The 25,459-nt window shown below is 45.9% G+C and overlaps 1 protein-coding gene across 6 annotated transcripts in view; it reads right to left on the bottom strand.

The window, feature by feature from the left end:
• Positions 1 to 18,112, bottom strand: part of CUEDC1 (CUE domain containing 1) — a 168,613-nt gene extending 150,501 nt beyond the window's left edge. The window contains exon 1 of one of the 6 annotated variants that reach the window (XM_075904801.1): positions 17,764 to 18,112. The gene's annotated coding sequence lies outside the window, so the exon portion shown is untranslated. Of the gene's footprint in view, positions 1 to 11,850; positions 12,993 to 17,274; positions 17,397 to 17,763 lie in introns of those variants that run through there. The other 5 variants (XM_075904798.1, XM_075904803.1, XM_075904800.1 and 2 more) reach the window with 5 other exon arrangements.
• Between the last annotated feature and the right edge of the window lie 7,347 nt (positions 18,113 to 25,459).

The following is a 25,459-nucleotide window of genomic DNA, read 5'->3' as shown; positions in this document are numbered from 1 at the left end:
TCTGGAGGTGGACAGGACAAGGGATGGATTATCTTTCATCAGGAATCCATTTACAACAGATGGTAACAGTGTTCCAGAGGATCTGCAGGAGGAATTCTTGGATCTGAAAAATGATTTTGTGGCTCAAGATGTATACCAGCAGTCTACCATAGAGAAATTTTGGGCCAGTGTGACCAGGAGTTACCCAAATCTGTCAGCACATGCAGTCAGATTTCTTTTGCCATTTGCATCAACTTATGTGTGAGAGATTGGATTTTCATGTTTGTTGCACGTTAAGTCCAAACAGAGAAATCGGCTTGCAGTGGAAAGCGATATTCGTTGTGCATTATCAAGTACCACTCCAAACATTGAAAAGCTTGTCAGTGAGGAGAGAATCCAAAAATCTGTTAGTAAGAAATAAATTTCAAACCAAAATGTTCGTTGTCTGCTCTTTTTTATCATGTCTCAAAAAGGAGGTGGTCCATGAAATTTTTTTGATTGGCCTTGTGGTTCGTGGACTGAAACGAGTTGAGAACCACTGAGTCTTAACCATATAGACAAAACCTTTGCTAACACATCCTACTGACATACCTTTTATTCTTGCATAATAAAGCCTTAGAATCCATCCACTAATTCTAACAAGATACATTTAAATCCTAGCAGAGCACATAAAATAGATGTTTTTTAAACAAAAAAATTTTTTAAATCAGATTTTTTATTTAAATTGGATGTTTTTACTTTTTAAAAATCATAAATTAAAAACTATTTTTTATTTAAAAATAACAATTACATTTCATCACAAACATGCCACTCATATACTTACAGTCTCATACAAACAAATTAATGGCTCTGGTCTGCTCAGCCTAACTATTAGTTAGCTCTTGCTTCTTGAAAGTCTGGGCTTCCAATTTCTGTTTCTTAGCAGACTAAAAAGTAACATGAGCAAGACACAGGCTGGAAAGGATTGTTTTTGTTCTGCGCTTCTGTGGTGGTGGAACTTGGCCAACCACAGCAGAGGAGTTAGTTAAGACATTGTCTTAAAGACAGAGAAACAATACATAGGAAATGACAGAGGCAGCATAGACAGGAACAGTAGAGTAGACTAGAAAGAAAAAAGGAAGACATTCAGCACACACACACAGGGGTACATCTAGACTACGTTTTAATTTCGAAAGAGGAAATGCAAATTCCACGGGGAAAAAAAAACCTTTCGGAAAACCGTGTAAACTTCCTTTTTTTAGGAAGAGCGGCTTTTTCCCCCAAAAGAAACGCGTCCAGACTACTTTCACTTTCGAAAGACCCACTTTCGAAAAAGCGATCGGAAGAAGATATGCAAATTCTGAGGGAATTTGCATATCCTCTTTCAAAATTAAAACGTAGTCTAGACGTGCCCACAGCTTCCTATATCCCCCCACACTTTTGCACAGAAAAGCTGTCATGGCTTCTGGGTGTCAGAGAGCCTCTCTCAGGGGTGGGCAAATTCCAGCCTGCAGGCTATGGATCCAGCCCCCAGGGTTAGTTCCTGGCAGGTCCCCATCTCCACGTTTACCTGTGCCTCCACAAGTACTGGAGGATCACAGCTCTCGTGGGCTGTGGACAGCGATTTGTGGCCAACTAGGGCTGTGATCCTCCAGTACCTGCGGAGGCACAGGTAAACACAGCAATGGCGGCCCACCAGGGACTAACCCTGCAGGCTGCTGGTTTTTTATTGCTCACCCCTGGCCTATCTAAGGATGTTAACAGGCAACAGAATAGTCAACTAACCACATTAATTCTTAGCAGTTAGTTAACTATTCTATAGTCCCTGGGGACAGGGCTGATAGCCAGTGCAATCTGGCCCCACTCGGGGTCAGAGGTATAGCGAGGTTATTATGTGCCCAGGGACAAAGACAAAATTTGTGCCCGAACCTGGCGCACAGCTGAGCCTGACACTGAGAGGAGGGGAGCTTGTACTGCATCTTCTCCTGTCCCCTCCCATTTGGGGCCGGACCCCTGCATGCACTAACCCGAGATGGAGGAGGCTTGGGCTGGGGGTGGAGAAGAGGCTCCAGCCAGCGACAGCGGGTGGAGGAGGAGCAGGGAAGCCGAGGGATGAGAGGGAGAGTGGAGGGGGACTAAACTGGTGTCCCCCCAAGCATGGCGCCTGGGGCCAACTGCTCCTCCCAGCCCCTCCTCCCTCGCTACAACACTGCTCGGGGGGAGCCCCCTGCCACCTTGCGCTGCTGCCACTGTATCAGAGGCAGCAGTGCATGGTACCAGGTGAGAGCCAGTCTGAGAGGGAGCCAATTTAAAACCCAACACCCCTCACGGACAGGCTGCCTGCCACTCCGTGCTGCTGCCTCTGATAAAGGCAGCAGCGCCAGATGGCAGCAGTCTCTGTTTGCGTGGCAGTCCGAGCTCCCAACCTCTGTCCACAGGGAACTCGGACCCCCCCACCCACCACGGACAGAGCTGCTGACAGAGCAGCCTCTGTCCTCAGTCAGCCTGGGCCACCGTGGACAGAGGCAGCTCCAGCAGCAAACCCTGTCCATGAGGAGCTTGGACTCACTGGGGACAGGGGCTGCTGCCAGAGCAGCCTTTGTCTGCAGCCAACTCAGGCCACTGCAGACAGAGGCTGCTCCAGTAACAGTCCCTGTCCACAGGGAGTTCAGACCCACCGTGAACAGGGGCTGCTGCCGCCACGAAGCAACCTCTTCCAGCAGCAAGCCAGAGCCTGCTGTGAGCAGAATCTGGCTCACAACAGCCTCCCTTGCTCCCTCCCCTGCGCTGCTGCCTCTGATAGAGGAAGCAACGCGGTGTGTGTGTGGGGAGGGGGGGTTAAACAGCACCGCAGAGCCAGTGCTGAGGGAAACCAGCTTTTTAAGAGCCAGAATCAGCTCTTGCAAGGGGTGAGGATGCTTATCAGTTAATCATCTACTCGACTATTCATTAACATCTCTAGGCCTATCTGGAAATATTTTGAATTTGTTCCCTGGGTAAAAAAGGAAAATGTATCAAGTGCAAGCAATGGCAAAAAGATTATACAGGATCTAGTTGCAAGGATGAAAGATAAGGAAAACTGCTTATTGGGAGAAAATTATGTGGATATGGCTGAGTGGATCAAATGGTTAGTAACTTAAATAATTCACTTTGCAGTGCATCATTCTTCAATATTCTCTCTATGCCTTTTAGTATACATGTGATTTCACAAGTAAATTCCCAAGTTGTTTGCTGTGTTGGATGTTGCTAGAAAAGAAAGTTTATCTTAGCTAATCCTTATGGCTTGTTTAATTAGTTAACTAGGTTTAGAATCTGTCACTCAAGTATACAATACTGAAAGGTGAAGTAAGAGAAATCTGAGTTGTCAGTTGTCACTGAGTGTCAATTTCTTATTTTATATTACATAATATATGCCCCCCCTTATTTTGGAATATTATGGCCACAGACCATAATGGTGATGCCATAAGTCTATTTCCTATTTTACTTCCACATAACTCAGCTTTTCTAAGAAAATCCCATTCTATACTTGTTTTTCCAAACAAACAAGTCAGTGAGTTGAATGGGGCTTACTCTAAAATTAAGTGTACTCTAAGCACAGTCAGTCAACTTTTTTGGTAACTTTATTTAAATCAATGATATTTTTTGGTGACTGAAATCACCTTGATTTAAATCAGTCCTCCCTGAATCCTAGTGAAGACAAAGCCCATGGAGAAATCTCTAGCTTCCTTGAGATTATTCCTATCTCTCATTTACAGCTGTGTGTGTTTGATAAATTCCTATAAACCTAACATTAAGCTTCTGCCTCTTTATTGCTGGCAGATTGGAAGCAACCATCCGCAAGGCAAAGGCCATCTGAAACACTTGGGCTGCCTCCAGGCACTTGTGTGGGGAAGAGGAGAAAGGTAAAAAGGTGAAGCACCTGCCCTCCCTTTCCCCTTCCCCATGCATCAGGACTCCATGTAGAAAAAGGCATCCCACAGATGACAGCATGCCTCCTTCTCATTGCCCAGAGAGGCAGAGAAACCATTTCACAGTCATGCAGTATGCTCCTGTAATTTGGGGTCTTGTTTACTGAGGGGGCATTCCTTTGTGAAACTCCAGGGGAAGTTTTGTGATTTGTAGATAAAAGGATTTACTGTAGGAGAAGACCTATGCCTGGTCTACACCTAAAACAGACACTTTGTCTACACTACACAGCTTTTAGCAACGTGGACATGTTGCTAAGCTGGGCAGGGTAAACGCTGTTTGTTGGTACTTTTGCTGACAAAATACTTCCACCCCGTACAAGAGGGGTTCTCATTGTCAATAGGAGTGCTCCTGCCAACAACAAGCCATTTACACTGCTACTTGCCACCACAAATTTTTTGTGGTGACCTGGACTGTGTATGCCTAGGAACGCCCCTCCACATTGGCTCAGTACTAGGGCTCCAACAGCTCCCAACCCCATCTACTTGCCACCACCACCACCCCAGGGGCTCTGCGCCCAGCCCCAGCTCACCAGATGGCAGGGAGAAGTGTGAGTGCTGGCTGAAGGACTCCACAAGAGCACTCAGCAGGAGACTGGAGAGCACTGCTTCTCTCTGGCCAGTAGCATGTCCACCCATTGCTCCTCCAGCCCGTGCTCACGCCACTCACCTGCACCGAAGGCTTTCAGGTAAGCCTCCCTCTTTGCCCTGTTCCAGGACTGCCAACTCTCCTGGACCAGACAGACATAACACCATTTCAGCAAATGACATCCAGTCAGTTCAATTAAGCTGACAACCCTTACCCTCCCCACAGCTTCAGCTCCTTCCTGCAGAGTAGCCGCTCCTTCTATGGGTAGGAGGGGCTGCCAATGCTGGGCTGGGTAGAGCACTACCACTGGTAAGGATAGCCATGCCTTGTATAATCTTCCTGAGCAGAGAGAAACAAGCAAAATATTCAGGCATCAAATGCGGGCCTTATGCCATACAAGGAACAATAGAATTCTTTTAAAAACCTCCAAAACTGTATTGAGGCTTCAAACAAAACACGCAAGCTGTTCAGTGAAAGGACTGATACAGCAGTAATGCTGGCTTTACCTTACTCACACAAGAGTCAAGAGAAAAATTCACTTACTGGCACCAGGAGGTATGGTTCATATAAACACTGCAGGGGATTTAAGCAGCAGTGCCTTCCATTTAGGTCATGGGCCACAGATTTTACTCTTAATTCAATATAAATTGGCCTACTTGAGAACTGATCCATTTTACGATCTATAAGGCATCTAACACCTTCAGGGCACTGCCACTTTCACTGCAGTGACTCGTGAGAAGCTCACTCAAATACTATGGTGCTAGGGCACTCAAATACTATGGTGATGCAGGCCACAATAGCACCTAGATAATTCACATAAGAGAGGAATCAGTAAGGAGTCAGGAGCCATTTGCAGGTTCTATTTCGTCACATGGGCTATTTAAAGAAATTAACATGTACTCCACTGAGAAACTAACCTTTGTTGTCATGGCTGAAAAAGGTGCATTTTTACCACAAGATAGCAAATGCACAATACATCACCACTGTCAAATCCCCAAGGGAGATAAAGATATGATAATTTTTTAACAATGTAGCTAGATAAAGTCAACCACAGGTGGAGCTGCACCTTGTTTCCACTTTCACAGTGGATTTTATAAAGAGCTAGCAAATGCACATTCCTTTACTGCTTTGCCTTCTTCTGACAGTAAATAAAAAGCATTACTTTCAGTGGGAGGGACAGTGAATAGCCACAGCTATCTTTTCAAAACAGTCATATCCTATTTTGTTAAACTAGCAAAACAATGGGAACAGATCTGTAAGCAGGGAAGAAAACAGTTATTTGTGGTCTGATCCTCAGCAGTGCTGACCATCCTCAATTCTCTAACATTCATGGGCATTGAACATCCCGGAGGATGCTCAGCACATCCCAGTCTCAAATCCAGACTGTTTTGAGCATTGTACTCTCTCAGTTTACCTGGGAAATGAAGGAGCTCCCTAATCCTTATTTTATCAAAGTCATACTTAACAGTTGGTCCATCTAAACTTATTCTTAGTAACAGCAGAATGCTGCATTTTCATTGTAAGAAGGATTTGTAATTTTGCATACTTTTAAAAAATAAGTGTTTTTTTTTTAAATTAGCCATGCAAAACATGCACCCAACTGGTAAATGACTGTACATAAAAATACTGCTTTGCAGTGGACATTTTTAAAGAAAATGCTTGTTCTCTAACTTTTCTCAGAGGAAGTTTATCAACTGTCTAATCTGCTGGCAAAAATTTTTGCTGAGAGCCAAAAATATAAATGAGGTCAGTTTAGGGGGAAAATGAAGATCAACATCACTGCAATGTTTATTTCATCTTCAAAAAATCTTTTAATTATGTTGTTCTACATCAGGTCCAAGACATTTCTAAATGGAAATAGTTCCAGCACTCCAGGGTTAAGCACAGAAACTTTGGCATGCAAAGCATCTGTCACATTTTTTAAGCTAAACTCTGTGATTTTCTTGACTAAGATTTCATTGGTGTGTTCACAACATAAAGATTTCACGGCAGCCTGAGAAACCACCAAAAAAATAATTCTATCCACACAACTGTATGCCCATTGAAAATATGCCCCTTACACATGAAGGGTTACGTGTTAAAAGCTTTATTTCTTGATACTAAGGCCTCAGTTCTGCAGCCACTCCTTAGGCAGTGCTTATGCTGAGCTCCTAGGATATGGCAGGCACAGAGTTGGTGCAGGACTGGAAAAATTACTGGAGTGCTTACTACAAGCTTGATCTTGCTCAACAGCCATTCGATCAGGACCGAACACATTTAAATAATATCCCTATGAGCTAGGAATATGATTCCCAGCTCCTGTAGGTGTACTCACGCTAGCGCTCATAAAAAAAAAGTGTGGCCATGACAGCGTGAACTATGGCAACACAATTTAGATACCCTAAGTATAAACCCACCTGAACCTGGTGGGTACAGACTCAACATAGCTAACCCATGCTGCAGCTACACTACTATTTGTAGTTTACTGGTCAATGAAAACTAGCTCAGTAATGTCTGCATAAGCCACAAATCATATTCCAAGCTCACAATGTAGATACAGCCTGAGGCTACATCTGTACTACATCAGAAAGTCTACTTAAGCTACGTAAGTGTACCTAGCTCTACTCCATGAGGAGTTGACGGGAGAAACTTTCCCATCAACTTTCCTTACCTTTCTCATCCAGGGTAGAGTAACAGGGGCAATGGAAGAACAATCTGCAGTTGATTTGGCAGGTCTTAACTAGGGATGTAAAATCCTGTTTAAATAGTTAACCAGTTAAAAGCTGGTTAGTTAATTAAACTGATTAAATGGAAGCACAGCCTGGCTGCTTCAGCCCCACAGGGCTGCTAAGTCAGCAGCCTCACATGAGAAGGTAAGGAGGGAGCAGGGGGCTGCCAGCTCCCAATCCACACAGGCTCACCGGGGCAGAAGCAGCAGTGGGAAGGGGAAGGCTGCCAGCTCCCCCTGCCACTTCCGCCAAGCACAAGCCTGTCAACTTCCAGCCTGTGAAGCCATGCAGTCTGGGAGCCAGCAATACTCTCCTCCCCAATGTGATGCTGCCAACTCCCAGCCCACATGGGCTGGAGGGCTGCTTCAGAGTAATGGTTAACTATTACGATAAGCATCCCTAGTCTTAACTAGGCCAGCTAAATCAGGGGTTGAGAACCTACGGCTCTGGGGCCAGATGCAGCTCAGCTTGCCTGGATCTGGCTCTCAAAACTTGGGGTTCCCCTCCAGCATTGGGGAGACCACGCTGGCACTCTAGCCCCCTCACTGCCCCACCACAGAGCTGGAGCACACACAAAACTACTATCCTGGCCCCACTAGGCTCTGGTATGCAAGGAGAATGTAGGGATTATCTTTCTTCTTCTCAATCGGGGGCCCCATTAGGGAGGGCTGGCTTGTTTGTTTTTTGCTTTTCACTTGTGTATAGCTCCCGACTGATTTTTCTGTGGGTCACTGGTCCCATTCCAAAAAAAAGTTCCCCAACCCTACGCTAAATTAACCGCCGGTGTATCAATCTCAGAGCCTCAATCCAGGTGGTACTGTAAATGTGGCCTTACGGTTAACCTAACAGCACAACCTTATGAAACTGGAAACCCCTCAATCTCTACAGAATAGAGTGCCGCAGCCCCTATTCAGCCAGGCAGAGTCAGGTCTACTGAAGCTGTGACTCCGGCCACATGGGTGAGTGGACAGAAGCAGAACAGAGATTACTTGCCTGATGTTCCCACTGGGCAGTGAGAGGAAGGAGCCTGGCTCAGGCTCCTCTCCCACTCACTGGCCAAAGGAGCTGCCTGGGCACACAGCAAGGGGCAAACTGTTCCATGAAAAGGGATGAAATGACTTCCTCCCTCCCATAGCAAAGGGACAGCAGGGGAGGAGCTATGACAGTTTCACAATCTGTTCTCCAAGCTGCTCCCAGGGTGGTGCATGGCAGCCCTGATTCTGAGGATCTTCCAGGTGGGAAACTGTAAGAGTGGCAGATGTCCAAAATAAGTGTCAACAACTTAAACATTTTCTACTATAGACACATCAGGAGAGACCACTAAAGCCGTGGTTCCACACAGAATCTGCATGGCACATGTTTCCAGCCTCAAGACACACAATTCAAGTCTCCATTCCAGCACATTTCAAAATCTTTGGCCCAAGCCGCACAGGGTGGGCTGCCAGCTCCCGGCACACAGGGCAGACGGGCCTGCAGCAGCCCTCTGCTTTTCAGGCCACAGGAGGGGGACTGCTCCTGGGTAATGGTTAGCCATTACATGATAAACATCCCTACCCCACCCTGAGATAAGTAAAAGCACAAAACACAAGACCACAGAAGGTGTGCTCAGAGATACCAGGAAGAGAACAGAGGTACAGCTAGCCTAGTAACCTTGATACCTCGCATAACAAAATAATTACATTCCACAACAAGCTGGCCTCACTCATATTTAACACCCTGTGCAGCTGACATAGGAAGTCAACACAAGAGGGAGAGTCATGCAAAATGCACAGCACTTCACTCACTCAAAACAGAAGCAAATGGTTTAACCTGTCCTACTACAGCAACCATACTTATATACAAGAAAGCAGTGTTGCCCAGTAGTTAGGGCAATGGATTGGGAATCAGCTCTGTATTCTGCCACCCACTCATTTTGTGACAATAATTGGGTAAGTCCCTCTTATCGTCTGTCTTGCCTATTTAGATTGCAAACTGTATAAGGCAGAGCTATATATTGCAGAAATTTACCTTTTTGCAGTAAGTATTCCACATGCAACTGTGTTGCGAGACTGTGAACAAAATAGTTTGTGATCATGTAATTAAATACTATATCATAATGTATATGCACAAAGGTTCCAAATTAAGGTTACACAGGTAACTTAATTCTGGCACTTCCTAAGTTTTGAGTCTTGGCTTTGGAACCTTAATCATGTTCTTTTAACATAGGTTCTCGTGTGTGAAATTACTAAATTTTTAAGGAAAGCAAAAGCCATAATATTGCATCATTTCGGCACCTACATGGTTTAGGGATGTAATAGTATACTCGATTAACCGATAAGGAAAAGCTTATAGGTTAATGCTATAGACTACATGCATTCCTTTGCCCCCTCCACCCTCCCAAATTGCCAGTAAATGTTTTAGCAAGCTGAGGTGCTGCAGGCCTACTTCCTGCGGGTCTTTTCATTTTTTAAATATAGCAGTTAAAAACAGTTCAAAGGCCTTATCGACCAATTGAATAGTCGATGGAAATCCCTAAATTTAACATCCCTAGAGGAGAGACAGGCTCCTTGATCTCAGTTCCCAGCTCCAGCCCCACCCAGTTCTAGTGAAGCTGGTAGCAGCCAACTATTACAAGGAAAGTAGGCCTTAGTTGGAGCCTACTCTGATTCACTCTGGAAATGGTGTGTACGCAGTTCAGTCATTCCCAAATGCTGCAAGATGCTCCAGCATGTTCAGTGAAGATGGAATTTTCTGAGATTTTAGCTGCTAACATCAAAGAAGTCTCTGTGTGAGAGCTTGGCCAAATTTGGTCAGTGGATTGTCATGAAAAAGGCAAAAGGCACATCCATGATACAAAAGCCACCTCCCTAGTCCAAATTTAAAGCTGCTTCTCCAAAGTATCCAAATGCTAAAACTGGTCAAAGAAAAGATCTCCCAAGGTTTTTTAACATGGAATAACCCACATATTTTCCCTTAGCTATACAGGCAGTCCCCGGGTTACGTACAAGATAGGGACTGTAGGTTTGTTCTTAAGTTGAATTTGTATGTAAGTCGGAATTGGCGTCCAAATTCAGCAGCTGCTGAAACTGACCAGCGGCTGACTACAGGAAGCCGGAGGCAGAGTTTCTGTGCCCCGGGCTTCCTGGAATCAGCCACTGATCAGTTTCAACAGCAGCTGAATCCGGACCCCTGGGACAGAGCAGCTGGGGCGCTGCCGGGTAGGTCCCCGCAGCGCCGCACATCGGCACTGCGGGGACCAACCCGGCAGCACCCCAGCTGCTCTACCCCAGGTGTCCCCAAGTCAGCTGCTGCTGAAACTGATCAGCGGCTGATTCCAGGAAGCCCGGGGCAGAGCAACTCTGCCTCCGGCTTCCTGTAGTCAGCCGCTGGTCAGTTTCAGCAGCGGCTGACTTGGGGACGCCTGCGGCAGAGCAGCTGGGATGCTGCTGGGTTGGTCCAGTAGCGCCGCTCCTCGGCGCTACTGGACCAACCCAGCAGCACCCCAGCTGCTCTGCCCCAGGCGTCCTGATTTAGCCACTGCTGAAACTGACCAGCAGCAGCTGAATCAGGACGCCTGGGGCAGAGCAGCTGGGGTGCTGCCGGGTTGGTCTAGTAGCGCCGAGGAGCGGTGCTGCGGGACCAACCGGCAGCGCCCCAGCTGCTCTGCCCCAGGCGTCCACGAGAAAAGCCTGGTCTGCTGGGGAGGGCGCACTAGCTGCGTCTCCCCTCCCCGCCCCCAGCAGACCAGGGAGACGCGGGCGGCGGGACCGAGACACACCGCAGTCCCGCCGCCCACGTCCTCCGCGGCTTTGCTCCACGTCTCCCTGGTCTGCTGCCCCCCCGCAGAAGACCAGCAAGACGCGGAGCAGCTTTTCTTGCCCCGCATAACCCGGGGCCTGCCTGTACAGTTGTGGCTAAAATTTTCTCACAAATGAGCCACAGGCAGCCACCCAGCATTGTAAGAATTTTAACCCAAACAGTCGTATTTTGGAAAAGCTATAAGGAACTGAAATTAAGGTATGGTACTGGGAAATGTCAAGCATCCTTATTACCAGTTCTGCCTACAATTACAGAATTGTCCTAATCTCCAAATATTTGCACCCTACAAACTTGGGAAAGCAGGGGAGGACAGCACTCTCAATGACTGTTATTGAGAAGTGCATCATTCCCATTTCCTAGCATTGGAGGTGATCACTTTTAATTTCTCACATCTGCTAGAACGTTCCATTCAGATTAAAGATGAGCATATAATATTCTCTGATCAGCAGACAGAGCTCCCATGTAGTAAGAGGCACAAAGAGACCAAACTGGAGGCAATTAAAAGCAACGATTCCTGTAATGACTTAGACTCCAGACCCTGATACCTCACATGCTCCTTTTTTTCGGTAACCGGGTTTGGTTCTTTAAAGGATTTGAAACCACAGACAGAGGAATACTTCTTTTTAGGGTCAAACAAAGATTTTTTATTTTTTCTATTTACTTTGTAATTAATTTTACATTTAAATCAATTCACTATTTTTGATTCTTTTAAGACAATAGAATATACAAAGAAAAAGTAGAACAACAGTTAAAAAAAACAAGAAATAATAACTTCTCCTACAGATATACCCTCCTGATTTACCTTTAAACAAAACAAATATATAATACTCACGTTAAGAAAGATAGAAGCATTGCTTAGATTCAGGAGATAATCTTTTCTTTATGTTTTTCCTTTCTTTGGATTTTTCGTTGCAACTTACGACCGGTGTTGTTCCCCTTTCAGAGCTTATTTGTTCCCCTTTCAGAGCTTATGTGCGGCAGCGAGATTCAGCGCCGGAGAGGGAGCTTTGGTTGATCAGACCTAGCTTTTTGGATTCGCAACTCGTCCGCTCTTGATCTGTTTCAGCCAACTTTATATACCCTGTTTCGGTATTTTGGTGGTACTCTACTCGCCTGACAATTGCTGACGTTAGATTTTTGTTGTCTCATTCTGCCCTTACAAAAACTTTCGTCTGCTCCATTTGGGGTAATCAGCCCTTTGTTGCAAACTGCTGTCTGAGTTACTTACTTCCCTAAAAGCGGGGTTATTGTTGGTCATCCAATCAAATTTTGTTTTTATTTTTATCTCCTATATCTCACAACGCTGCCTTTCCTTTACACTTACAACTAAACTGGTGCTCATTTGACATATTCTGGGTAGGCCTCAATACCCTTCCTTTCACACTTTTCAAAGGAGAAGGAGCCAGCTGTAACAGGATACAAGAGTGTGGTTGACTGTCAGAACATCTTCTGCCTTCTAGTCTACATTTATACGGTATTCCATCACTACAGTTGTTTGAGCAAGCAATACCCACACCCCCTACTAGAGGCTGGTAGTGGAGGCTATGGGAGCTGGACCAATAAGTATAGCCAAGCTAACTGTATCTACTATATATTTGAGAGAGTCTGTGTCTTTCGTTGTCTCTGTCTCTCTCCTCCAACATGGTAAGAGCTAGGACTACCAAATTCACTTTATAGCTTCCTCATATCATAGCATTAAGGAAAGTAAGGGTTTGGGTGTGCCAGAAAAACTGGATGTGCCTGGAATGAGATTGCTTCTCAAAAAACAATACAGAAAAGAGACAGAATCACTAGGCAGATGAAAGGGGCTAGCTGGGGATGTACACCCACGCCAGGGCCGGCTCTAGGTTTTTTGCCGCCCCAAGCAAAAAAATGTTTGGCTGCCTCCCCCTCTTTTTTGTTGACTTTTACATGTTTGCACTTTGCAATATTTTTTTTGTTTTGTTTTGTTTTGACTGTTTAAAAAAAATTTAAATGAAAACAGAAAATTTGTAGTTAGTGAAATAAAACAATTTCCTACTAGTGTACTCATATAATTTTAACAAAATCACAATTACAAACAATTTGGGTTCAACTATACACTGTAATGAAAAATGTTAGTGTCATCCAGTACGCGCAGTTTCTCATAAATTAAAAGAATTTATATTAACTGAATGTTTCTGGTTTTTATACTTGCGTAGCCTTTTAATAATTCAGTAAAATCTAAATTTTCTGCAATGGTACTTTCAATTGAAATTAATGCGAGGCCTGACAAACGATTTTGAGTCATGGTGGACCTCAAATATTTTTTTAGTAATTTCAGTTTTGAGAAATTGCACTCACCAGAAGCCACTAATCCTGGTAATATTAAAAGAATGCATAATGCTATAGCAGCTGCCATGGCCCTGACCGGAGGGGAGACTGCGCTTCCTGCATCGGGGCCATCCCCCCGCAAACCCACCCCAGCCCTCTGCAGGCAGGGCTGACCCAAAGTAGGCGGCGGAGCCGGGCAGCAGCAGGAGGCAGAGGGCGGCCAGCAGGCTCCAGGCATGCATAGTGCCAGCGTTGCACAGCAGGTAGTGGCGTCTTCCGCAGCCCTTTAAAATCAGCGGGGCGGGGCCAGGCATTGCCAGGGGAGGCTGCTTACCTGGAAATGCCACCCCTGGAAATGTGCCGCTTCAAGCACATGCTTGATTTGCTGGTGCCTAGAGCTGGCCTTGCCCCACTGCACCATCCAGGACTGCTGTAACCCCACCCCTGATGCCCTTTTGAGGGGGATGAAACTTCCCCCATTCATACAGGAACATTGCTGGCTGTTCCCCTTTATCAGGGAGAGAGGGGAAGGTGCACTGTTTGCTGCATTCCTCACTCTGGCTGCGGAGTGCAGGGGGTGGAGGAACCTGGATTAGGGATGTTAGCAAGTAGTCAACTACTGTACTCAACTACCCAATAAGAATACGTTTATCAAGCAGTCCACTGGAGTACTCGACTGCTCACTTTCCGCCCCTCCTTTGAGCCTCTGTTTGAGAGGCAGCAAGGATGGGGGAAAAAGGAGCTGGTGCTGAGGGTAGCCAGCTTAAAAGATGGTTCCCCTCCAGCACTGTCTTCATGGTGCCACCTGCCCCCCACCTCTATTAGATGCAACAGGTGAGGATGCGGGAGGTTGCTGCAAAGCAGCAGGCTGAGACTTGCCGTAGGCAGAGGCTTCTCTGGCAGCAGCCCCTGTCCACAGGGGTTCCAGTGGGAAGCTGGGCCTCCCGCACAGACAGGGGCTGCCGCTGCCAAGCAGCTCCTGTTCACGATGGTCGGGGCTGGCCGCGCATAGGGGCTGCTCTAGCAGTCGCCCCTGGCTGCCGGGACTCTGTGAGAGCTGGAACCAAGTAGTCCCAACTCGCGCTGGTCTAGAATGCTACACCTCTGCATTTTAAATGTTGTAAGATCCCAGCTCTTACTACATTTAAAATACAGAGCCACAGTGTGAATAGTTTCTGGTGCTGGCGCAAGCCAGGACTGCTTAGTCCTGGCTTGCGCCAGCTCCGGAAGCTACCCCCACTTAGGCTCTGCAGAGAGGCCCCTCATCAACTAATTGTGTAGTGGATACAAACTGATTAGCCAGATAACCACAATTTAACATCCTTAACTTGGACCTGCCCCTGCCAAGAGGCATGCCCTCCTCACCTTCCTGTGCCCACTGGAGCAGCAGCAGCCATGGAGAGGCAATTCTCAGCTGGCCCCAAGCTGCTGTGGTACTCCTCTCTCCCTGGGGCAGCCTGCATACTGAACTCCTCATCCCCAGCTCCACCCCCAGATCAATGATTTAAATGAAGAAAAACAAAAATTAATTGAGTTAAGGACCCAAGCAACACTGGGTAAATCTTCTAGTATAGCTATATGCATTATGCACAGTGCCTCCACCAGAAAGAACAAATTTACGAGAGAGGAATGGGGTAGAAAGGTGGTATAAGCTTTGCAATTGCAAATCCTGGAGGAGCTGAGAAGAAGCAGCAGCAGCAGCAATTGAGCATCAATAGAAGGCCCTAATCAGGATCAGGGTCCCATTGTGTCAAGTTCTGCCCAAACACAAAGGAAGAGACACAGGTCATGCCTGAAGTCTAGTTATTATCACAGAAGCATTTATTTTCACCAGTGCTACAGTGCTGTTTTTTTCTATTGTTGTATACCATGCAAAAATAAATGAATGCAAACATGTAGGGGGCACTAACAGCTTGAAATAAACAGCAATGCAGTGAGTGCCAACTGCCAAGAATAATTAGTGTACCAGTCCCAAACACCACAGCTTACTGTAGACCACTGCAGGATATAAACATCCTAGCCATTGTTAAGCCCTTCTGAGCTTCTGAGTTCACCCTCTCTATTCTGATTATCTTGGTTAGACTGTTATCTTCTTCCAGGTAAGAACTATTGAGTTTTGTATGGTACTAGGTACACCATCAGCACTTTTTACATACATAAAGAAAGGTAAATTTTGGTCACCTGAGAGAAAAGATTCCTGTAGATCAGAGCCTGTCAAAAATAATTCTTTCCCATAGGTGCATATTACAAATTATACCCATAATGGAATCTAAGATCCTATTCTTCTTGCCTTAGTCATGTGAAGTCACCAGCCTCAGTTTAACCATTCAAATAAAAGGCTCTGAAAACAAATCTAGAAGCCACTAAGTAAGATACTATAGAATAACAATCCCATGCAGGCAGTAAAAGGATAGATGAATTAACATAGACATTAAAGATGCGGGGGAAACTATTATCAAAGTCCCAAACAATTTCAGTATATTGCAATATACAAAATGCAAATTTAGCTCAAGCAAACTGGAACTAAAAATCTATCTTCATTTACCTACTACAAGACTTTCACTGTATTTTTCCCTGAATACATCACATTTTTGTTGCTGAAATTTTGGTTTTTAATCCAGATATATAGGTCAACCATATGGTGACCTGATTGAATGAAAACAATTTCATTGAGATAGGACCATCCATGCAATTATGTTGCAGGATAATGGTTTCATATCACTTACTCAACACCATGGCAAAGACAGTATTTCATCAGAAGCTTTTGACAGCAATTTGACCATATATATTGTAAGGGTGGCACACATTTATCCTACAGCAATTACTTTATTTATAGCCTAACATATGGTTTCATGGTGTGTTACTTTGTCAGGACAAACAAATGTGCAACAGCAGTACAGTAACAAATGCAGCATTCTGATTGGCTTAAGGTGATTCAGGCAATTAGAAACTATTTGGGCCATAAGAGTACAACTGGAAAGCAAACAAAACATTGAATAAAACAACCAGTGGTCCTGTGACACCTTAGAAGAGACAAACAAACATATAGGGCTCGTCTACATTGGCCCCTTTTCCGGAAGGGGCATGTTAATTTCAGAGATCGTAATAGGGAAATCCGCGGGGGATTTAAATATCCCCCGCGGCATTTAAATAAAAATGTCCGCCGCTTTTTTCCGGCTTTTAGAAAAGCCGGAAAAGAGCATCTACACTGGCCCCGATCCTCCAGAAAAAGCGCCCTTTTCCGGAGGATCTTATTCCTCCTACTTTGAAGTAGGAATAAGATCCTCCGGAAAAGGGCGCTTTTTCCAGAGGATCGGGGCCAGTGTAGACGCTCTTTTCTGGCTTTTCTAAAAGCCGGAAAAAAGCGGCGGACATTTTTATTTAAATGCCGCGGGGGATATTTAAATCCCCCGCGGATTTCCCTATTACGATCTCTGAAATTAACATGCCCCTTCCGGAAAAGGGGCCAGTGTAGACGTAGCCATAGAGTATCATGAGCTTTCATGGGCAAAACCCACCTCTTCAGATGTGGAAAATATGAATAAGTCCATTTGCCACATGACTGAACGTCTGTATTTACTAAAAGGCAACTTTTAGCAACCATTAGCAACGCACTAGTCCAAGGTGATAGAAAACGCACAGGTTACTTGATCAGTTGATCTTAAATGGGCAGGAGTACGCCTCGAAGACATAGCAACAATGAACAACACGGCAACTTCTTCCCCTCCTTAAAACATGTCTCATTCCTCTGCTGTCACCAATGAAAACCAACAGCCCGAGTTCTAAAACTAGACTGCCTCCATAGCCAAAACACCAAAGCCAGGTTTTCGGACTGGACTGCCACTCATGCAACTTTTTTCTTTTCTTTTTTTTGGTGGTGGTCTGTGATAACTGTATCTATTTCCAACACAATGACACGGAGAAACGCCGCTTCAGAACAACCTGTAAATAAAGCCGGGCTAACCTTGAGTCAGGCTCCAGAGAAGGCGTGGAGAGGTTGGGGGGAGGGGGCAGCCGCCTGCTGGCAGACAGAAGGGCGAAGCTTCCCGGGGGGCGCCCCTGCAAGCGGGGGTCCCAGCGGGATCCAACGGGCGGGGGGGGGGGGACGCTCCCGCATGGAGCCAGCTAAGGGGGGGCGGTGCCAGAGACGGAGCCCATGATCCGCAGGAAGGGAAAGGTGCCCCCGCGCCTGAAGAAGTCCCCCCCACCCCAGCCGCGCCCCTCACCCTAACCTCCCCCCGCCCCCTTCCCATCCCGCCCTGGCCAGGCGGGGACAGCCTGGAAAATCACCCCCCCCCCCCTAAGAAAAGCCGCTCGCGGCGGCGGGCACAGCCCAGCCCGGAGAGGGCCTGTGCCCGGCCGGCTCCGCCTTGGCACTGCCCTGCGGAGCGGGCTGGCTCGGCGCACAAAGGCAGCCCCCCTCCCCGCGACGGGCAGCGCCTGCCTTCCTTACCCGCCTGCCGGCCGCCGCGGCTGCTCCCCGGGCTGTCGGGGCAGAGGCGGGCGCCGAGCCCGCCCGCAGCCGGAGGAGCGGGGAGCCGTTGGCGGGCGGGCGGGCGCGCGAGAGGAGCTGCCTGGCCGTTGGGCTCCCAGCTCCCCGCACGCCGCCAGCGCAGCTCGGAGGCCGGGGGCGGGGGGGGGGGGCGGTTGGGGAGAAGGAGCGAGTGGGGGAGGGCGGGCGCCTCGGAAACGGCCAGGGCTCGAGCGCCAGCGCGGGAGGGAAAGGCCAGCCCGGCGGCTTCCTAGCGGCCGGCTGCCTGAAGTGCAGAGGAGAGTCCCCTTGCCCTGCCCGCCGTGGGGCTGGGCCCTGGGATTTCCTGACTGGGGGGGGGGGTGCCTAGCCGGGGACGCGCCCATGGGGCAGGGAGCTACCGTCCCCCTGGCACAGAAGGGCAATGAAGGCGGCTGAGGTAAAACCACTTCTCCAGGGTCCAGCGATGGCCGAGGAGTGGGCTGTGGAAGTGGCCCGCCTTCCTCTCAGGGGGCCCCACATTGCCTAGGCTGCTGGGTTAGGGTGGCTTTGCTAATTGCGCTGGCGTTCCTGGCATTCGTGGGGTGCGCCCACTGCGCGTTCCTGGCACTCGTGGGGTATGCCCTCTGCGTGTACCTAACATTAGTGGGGCGCGCCCACTGCGCGTACCTGGCATTCGTGGGGCGCGCCCACTGCGCGTACCTGGCGTTCGTGAGGTGCGCCCACTGCGCGTACCTGGCGTTCATGGGGTGCGCCCACTGCGCGTACCTAGCTTTCGTGGGGTGCGCCCACTGCGCGTACCTGGCGTTCGTGGGGTGCGCCCACTGCGCGAACTTGGTGTTCGTGAGGTGCGCCCACTGCGCGTACCTGGTGTTCGTGAGGTGCGCCCACTGCGCGTACCTGGCGTTCATGGGGTGCGCCCACTGCGCGAACTTGGCGTTCGTGGGGTGCGCCCACTGCGCGAACTTGGCGTTCGTGGGGTGCGCCCACTGCGCGAACTTGGCGTTCGTGAGGTGCGCCCACTGCGCGTACCTGGCGTTCATGGGGTGCGCCCACTGCGCGTACCTAGCTTTCGTGGGGTGCGCCCACTGCGCGTACCTGGCGTTCGTGGGGCGCGCCCACTGAACCGGAGCAGCGCTTTGGCTGGGTGCCGAAGGAGCGCCCAGCTCTCGCCGTCAGTGCGGCGTGCTCATCATGTGTCCTTGCTTTACTTTGTGTGTCATCTTTTAGTGCAATCCATTGGGGGGAAAAATGACACGGCCAGAAACCAGCAGAATCAGGCAACCCTGCGTGCGAGCAGGGGCAAACAAAATGGCTTGCGGTCTGTACACAGAACCCTGATGGGCTGCAAGTGACCCTCGGGCTGCAGATTGCCCATCACTGGTCTTGATGAACATTCAGGTGGGCCTACCTCCCGGGACCTGTTGCTAAGCAGTAGGTGCTATATTGTACTTGACAGCAATGTTCCCTCTAATCTTTTCCAGCCATGTGCAGAATACATTTTTATGTGCACTGAGGCATGTGCAAATGTGCATCACCTGTAGAAACAAAAAACCTAGCTGTGAGTGCTCTTCTAATCAGCTGAGCAGAATTGGAGTCTCTCCTGGCCGGCTACACAAGTGCACAGCTTACCAGGAACAGTGGTTGAGAGCAAATATTTGTATGGCATGATATTGTGTTGTGGTTACTTATGGAAAACACAATGAACCAAAAACATGGCCCTGAAATTAACCACTGAAGGAGGGATTCAGAGATTTAGGACTGCACAGCCTTCCTCCTTGCAAAGTGTGAGGGGTTCACTCCAGTGGTGAGGCCCCCTGTGGAATAGGTACTGGGAGGATCCCAATATGGGAACAATTGAGAGCCACAACAGTTGCATCCCCCAGAAGGATCCTGAATCTCATGTTTCCTTTCTTGATAGTGACCTTTATATTCAATAGCAGGAAACAGAAGAGAAAAGGACTGGAAAGGCCAGAGAATAATGTGCACAATGTACTTAATTATACTTTGGCCTATCCTGAATGTTGAACATACCTTTTAAGAAGAAGCGGGGATGTAAATATTGATATTATGGTGGTGCCCCACAGCCTAACATTTAGAATGCGGGGTTGCTGCTCAGAATAATGCTCTGCTGCCTGCTGTGGTGTTAATGCTGAAGAATATGGAATCTGCTGCAGAAGGGTCAGGTAAATTCTAGGTTGTCTGTTACCATAGCAATAGGTAGGGACTAAAGCCCTGAATACAATTTATTTCAACAACATTCTGGGACTGATTTTATGTTGGCATAGCACTTCTTTGTCCTGAAGGTTCCCAACACACTTTAGAGCTGTCCGTAAATTACATAAGGAACTGGGGGAGGAGGGTCCTTAATTTTGCATGTTTGTTTCAATATTAACAAGGGGTCAGAGGATCTTGAAAATCCTCCCCAAAAGTGTTACCTAATTTATGGACATATCCTTTACAAATGCAACTAGTTTTATTGACATTGCATGGCCATAAAACAAAGAAAGAGGAAAGTTCCTGCTCCTCCCTACTAGTAGGCTTCACCTGAGATCCAGTCTATAATAAAGGATCATCTCAACCACAAATAAAAAGATGCCTCGCTGGTGTGTAACTTAGCAGTGTTTTTGACAGCTCCCATCAACATCAATACCAATTTAGGACAGTAGGGCTACGTCTACATTGGCAAGATTTTGCGCGATTACTTTTAACGCAAGAGTTTTTGCGTTGAAGTATTTGCGCAAAAGAGCGTCTACACTGGCTTGTGCTTTTGCACAAGAGATGTGCTTTTGCGCAAAAGCATCCATGCTAGTATAGACACGCTCTTGCGCAAGAAAGCACCAATGGCCATTTTAGCCATCGGGCTTTCTTGCGCAAGAAATTAACATTACCTGTCTACACTGGCCTCTTGGGCAAGAACAGTTGCGCAAGAGGGCTTATCCCTGAGTGGGAGCATCATAGTTCTTGCACAAGAAGCACTGATTTCTTACACTAGAATGTCAGTATTCTTGCGCAAGAACTCGCGGCCAGTGTAGACAGGCGGCAAGTTTGTGCAAAAGCAGCTGCTTTTGCGCAAAATCTTGCCAATGTAGACACAGCCAAAGTGATCCTTTCTAACAAATTGGAAAGGAAACTAAGTAGAAAGTACGCAACTTGTCCTCTTCGTTAAAGGACAAAATGACATCCTTGATGACAAGTGGTTAACCTCTTGGTTTCACATCTTGATATTACAGTTCTCAATGACTTGAACAGGAACATTTGCTTACACTGATTCAGGATGCAGAGGGCCCAGTTACTGAGTCATTAGCACTACTTCTTACAGTACCTAGTAGTTCCTTAAAAGTCTCCCATCCACATTAATTTACACAATAATATCCTGGTCTGTATTAAAAGAACTCAGCTTGGAAGGCTACATTTAATAATTGTGTGTAAGACTGTGTAGAGGAGTGAGGGGCTTATTGCAGCCATGATTCATCATCAACTCCTATGCATAGCAGATGTACATGGGACAACCAAATATTATGTGACCTATGTGCCAATCAAAGCTGGACATGTTAACAGGTAATATCATATATAAGTTGCAAAGATGGAGGTAGGAATGGTTTTGTTGTATTTTTGTTAAGAGCCACTGTCCATTATAGGTATATGGAAAGAATAAGAGATAGATAACAATGATATACTTCCTCTTTCTGTTTAGTGACAAACCCCTATTGTCATGAATGGGACCTGGATCTAGCCCTGGATAATTTGGTTATGTGCCCATTAGCATAGGCACTGGGCAGGTAGCACTGAACCACACACTGAGGTACCAAATTATCTACCAAGTTTCTTATATGGTTCCATCTAAGTGAGCACCTTGTTTACAACAGAAAGCCTACTATTCTGTGTTTGTACAGGGCCCAGTAAAGGGCCTAGTTCTTGGCTGGCCCTTAGGTACAACTGTAATAGACCTGATTATTAATAATACTAATAGTTTATACTAGTGCTAAAGGGGATCTCAATGGGTTCCTACAAGCATGGTGTCAACATGCCACCATCAAATGAAAGGGAGGTTTGGGATGATTTCTCTGCACAAATCCCCCTTTTGGATGCAGGTGTGATAAAGTCTTAAGTAGTGCATTGGTCCAGTGGGTGAAATTAATCCTTCTGCAAAGTGAGCAACGCAGAATCTAAACACTGTTTAGTCGTACCTGGGGACTGTGTAAGGACACAAACATCTTATATCATGGCCCTTTGCACAGAGGTCATTTTCACCCCTGCTGTGATTTTTCACCGTTGTTTAGCAGCTAAGCAAACTGTAGCCTGGATAAAAATACATAATGCTCTGAGTACGTGGGGATAGGCATCAATAACAGGAACGTGAGTGGTTACATCATAACTTTTAACATTTTTCAAGTACCTTTTGCCATAAATATTTAACTTTATAAAGTTAATGCAGCCTAGCTTGATAGGTTTAATTTTTCACTGCATTTGCACTGAAGCCATTGGCTGACCTCTTGTTTCCAGCCCTAGGTTTGTTTCTGATGGAGCTTTAGCCTGGTAATATACTGTTAGGCTGCGTCTAGACTGGCAAGTTTTTTTTTTTTTCTAGACAGCTGCTTTTGCGGAAAAACTTGCCAGCTGTCTACACTGGCCGTTTGAATTTCCACAAGAACACTGACGATATCATGTAAGATTGTCAGTGTTCTTGCAGAAATACTATGCTGCTCCCGTTCGGGCAAAAGCCCTCTTGTGCAAACGCTTTTGCGCAAGATGGCCAGTGTAGGCAATGCGGTATTGTTTTGTGCAAAAAAGCCCTGATTGCGAAAATGGCGATCGGGGCTTTCTTGCGCAAAACCGTGTCTAGATTGGCACGGACGCTTTTCCGCAAAAAGTGCTTTTGCGGAAAAGCATACGTGCCACTCTAGACGCTCTTTTCCACAAATGCTTTTAATAGAAAAACTTTTCCGTTAAAAGCATTTGCGGAAAATCATGCCAGTCTAGACATAGCCTTACTGTGTGCATCAGAGTCTCTGTGGCACTAGAATTAGCTGTTAATGACACTGAGCACTTACAATTATGGGAGTGACAAATATAAAACTCAAAGGAATTCTGTGAGTGCATTTTAATCCAAACAGCTAAAACTAATTGGACAATGACTTGAAAAGGTAGTTCACATATTGAGCATGCAATGTGTATGATTTTATATAACAGCTGTCAAGGATTTGGGCGTGACTCTAAAATGAGCTGTAACTGAAGTATTCTTTTCTCTGAAACAATTGCGTATTTCTTACAAAACAAGATGTACTCTAAAGAGTACATTGACACATTTCCCCCCAAATATTACATTTGAATAAACTGGTTGCACATTTTTTACACACTGCAATGGCTCATATTAGGGTTAAAAAGAGAGGCCTACATTGGCAACCAATTCTACTTTGCGCTGTTACCACTAAGTGTTCCAAAAGCTGCCTTAGCCAGCCATATAAAATCACCGCCCATGTACAGAGCTTCTCAGGTAGTTTGGCAGTTCCTATACCACACCTCTTTGTAGCTGGTAGAGAGGGCGTGATCAAGTCATCTCTATTCCCAGCTGCTGTATTCAGCCCCTGGGTAATTGGCACAAGATGGAATAGTTTTCAGGGAAAACTACTAATTTACACCTGGGAACACAGCCCAGTGCCCATTAAGCCTAGGCTCGTGGGAGTTCAAAAGGGACTATAAGTTGCCCTCCTGAGTTGTACATCCCTCAGCTTGAGTTAAACATCTGACTGAGTCTAGTGTTCCAAATGTGAGGTCTATTAGAGAATGCAATAATAGTGTCCCTTGGCACTTTCTTACTGCCTTCATCTGAGGATCACAAAATGCTTTGTGATACTTATTTAGAGAGGCAAATTGAGGGACAGTTAAAGAGCCTAATTCTCCACTTTGCATGCCTACCTCAGCTGGGTAAATGGACTGAGGTTGTTGTGTATTGAACAACCAGAACATTATTCAAAGTTAATACCAAACCAGATTTGTTTCCTAATTAAGACCACAGGGATAAATTTTAACCTAGAATCTGACAGTAAAATCATACACACTTGAAAAGAAGAATTTATAATAGAAATTCAGACTGAGCCTTTTAGCTGTAGCAGTTCAAACAACTCTAGTCTAATAAATAAGAAAACATTTGCTGAGCCTTGTACTTTTAAATGTGAAAAAAATTAACAGAAAAATTAGAATGTGGCCCTCTGTCACCCTTTCTATCATCACTCTGAATGGTGTGTTTGAATGAGCCACGTATAAACAATGAGCATGAAAATCACATACAATTAATAACCTAAAACAAACATCCATTTACTAGTCTAACTGTTCGATTTGTACTTCTATAGACAGGGAAGTGAGGAAGGTGTTTATGTTCATAATGGTTATTTGCACAAGATACCATGGCAATGTGGACCATCTAGGCACCTAGACAGACCTCAAAGACCTCTACAAATACTAATGAATTAAGTCTTACTGGAAATATTGTAAAACCATTTTTGAGATGGATAAAGTCACCCAGAAATGAAGGGCAGTGTTTTCAGAATGACTTAGCACTGACAACTAAGGTTGAATTTTTCAAGAGAGTTCAGCAGCTATTTAGACATCAAAATAAGCTACCAGAGTTTCAAGTATTCTGCCTATTAGGTGCTGAGACTGTTTTAAAAATCTGGCTATACTATAGGAACTGAAATGGGAGCATTTCTTTTTAAACCCTATTTCCAATTATGGGGGCGGAGCAATTTAAAATGAGACCCTGAGGTCTTTTGAAGACTTGTCCCTAAAATCACAGAGCAAATCAGTAGCAAATTTTGAAACAGGACTTAGGAGTCATGACTCACACTCAACTGTTCTATTACTGTATTATCATTAGCACCACTAACGTGCTTGCTGATGTGTATTCCATAAAGTTCTTTTCCAATCGCTAGAACCCAGTTCTCATAAGTATTTTAAGTATCTAATTCTCATTGAAATCAATGGGCAACTTCTTCACTCTACCTTGATTCTAAAGCTAAAACTGTTTCTATTGTTTAGAATAAAAAAGTTAACAAAAACACAAAATAATTAATGCCTCTTCCTTGCCACACATGTAAAAATATTTATTGTAAAAGAGAAATCAATTATGCCATTTAAGCAACTCCTTTTTATGAGTACAGTATTGGACAAATGTTATTTGATTTGTTCTGCAGAGGGAGCAAAATATTCTTTTAAGCCAGGAAAAGGAAACATTATGAAAGCTATTTTTGGTCAGACTGATCAGGTATAAAATACCTCTTGTCTGTGAGCCCTTGATAACCTCTGGTATTATTACTTCAGACATTGACACCAGCAAATTAGCATTAAAATATGGATTCTCTTAATTGTTTCTTGTGCTGTTATTGCTTCATTATTGATTTCAATAGAGCCCAGAAGCCCCAATCAGGATCAGACCCCCATTGTGCTAAACATAAAAGAAAAAACAATCTGTCATTTTTAGAGTCCTGCAAATCTGTGGGTATCCACATATGTGGATATCCGTTGCTCATTTTTGCAGATATAGATGGATACATATTTTGCATCTAGAACCCTTAAAATATCTACTTTATATCCACAGGTATCTGCATTTGTGGATGTGGATCTCCACAGCTCATTTTTCCAAATACAGATGCAGATACAAACTTTTTAGCCCTGTATG

This window comes from Pelodiscus sinensis, chromosome 21 (genome assembly GCF_049634645.1).
Source record: "Pelodiscus sinensis isolate JC-2024 chromosome 21, ASM4963464v1, whole genome shotgun sequence".
Lineage (NCBI taxonomy): Eukaryota > Metazoa > Chordata > Testudines > Trionychidae > Pelodiscus > Pelodiscus sinensis.
This window is presented reverse-complemented; position numbering and strand designations above follow the sequence as displayed.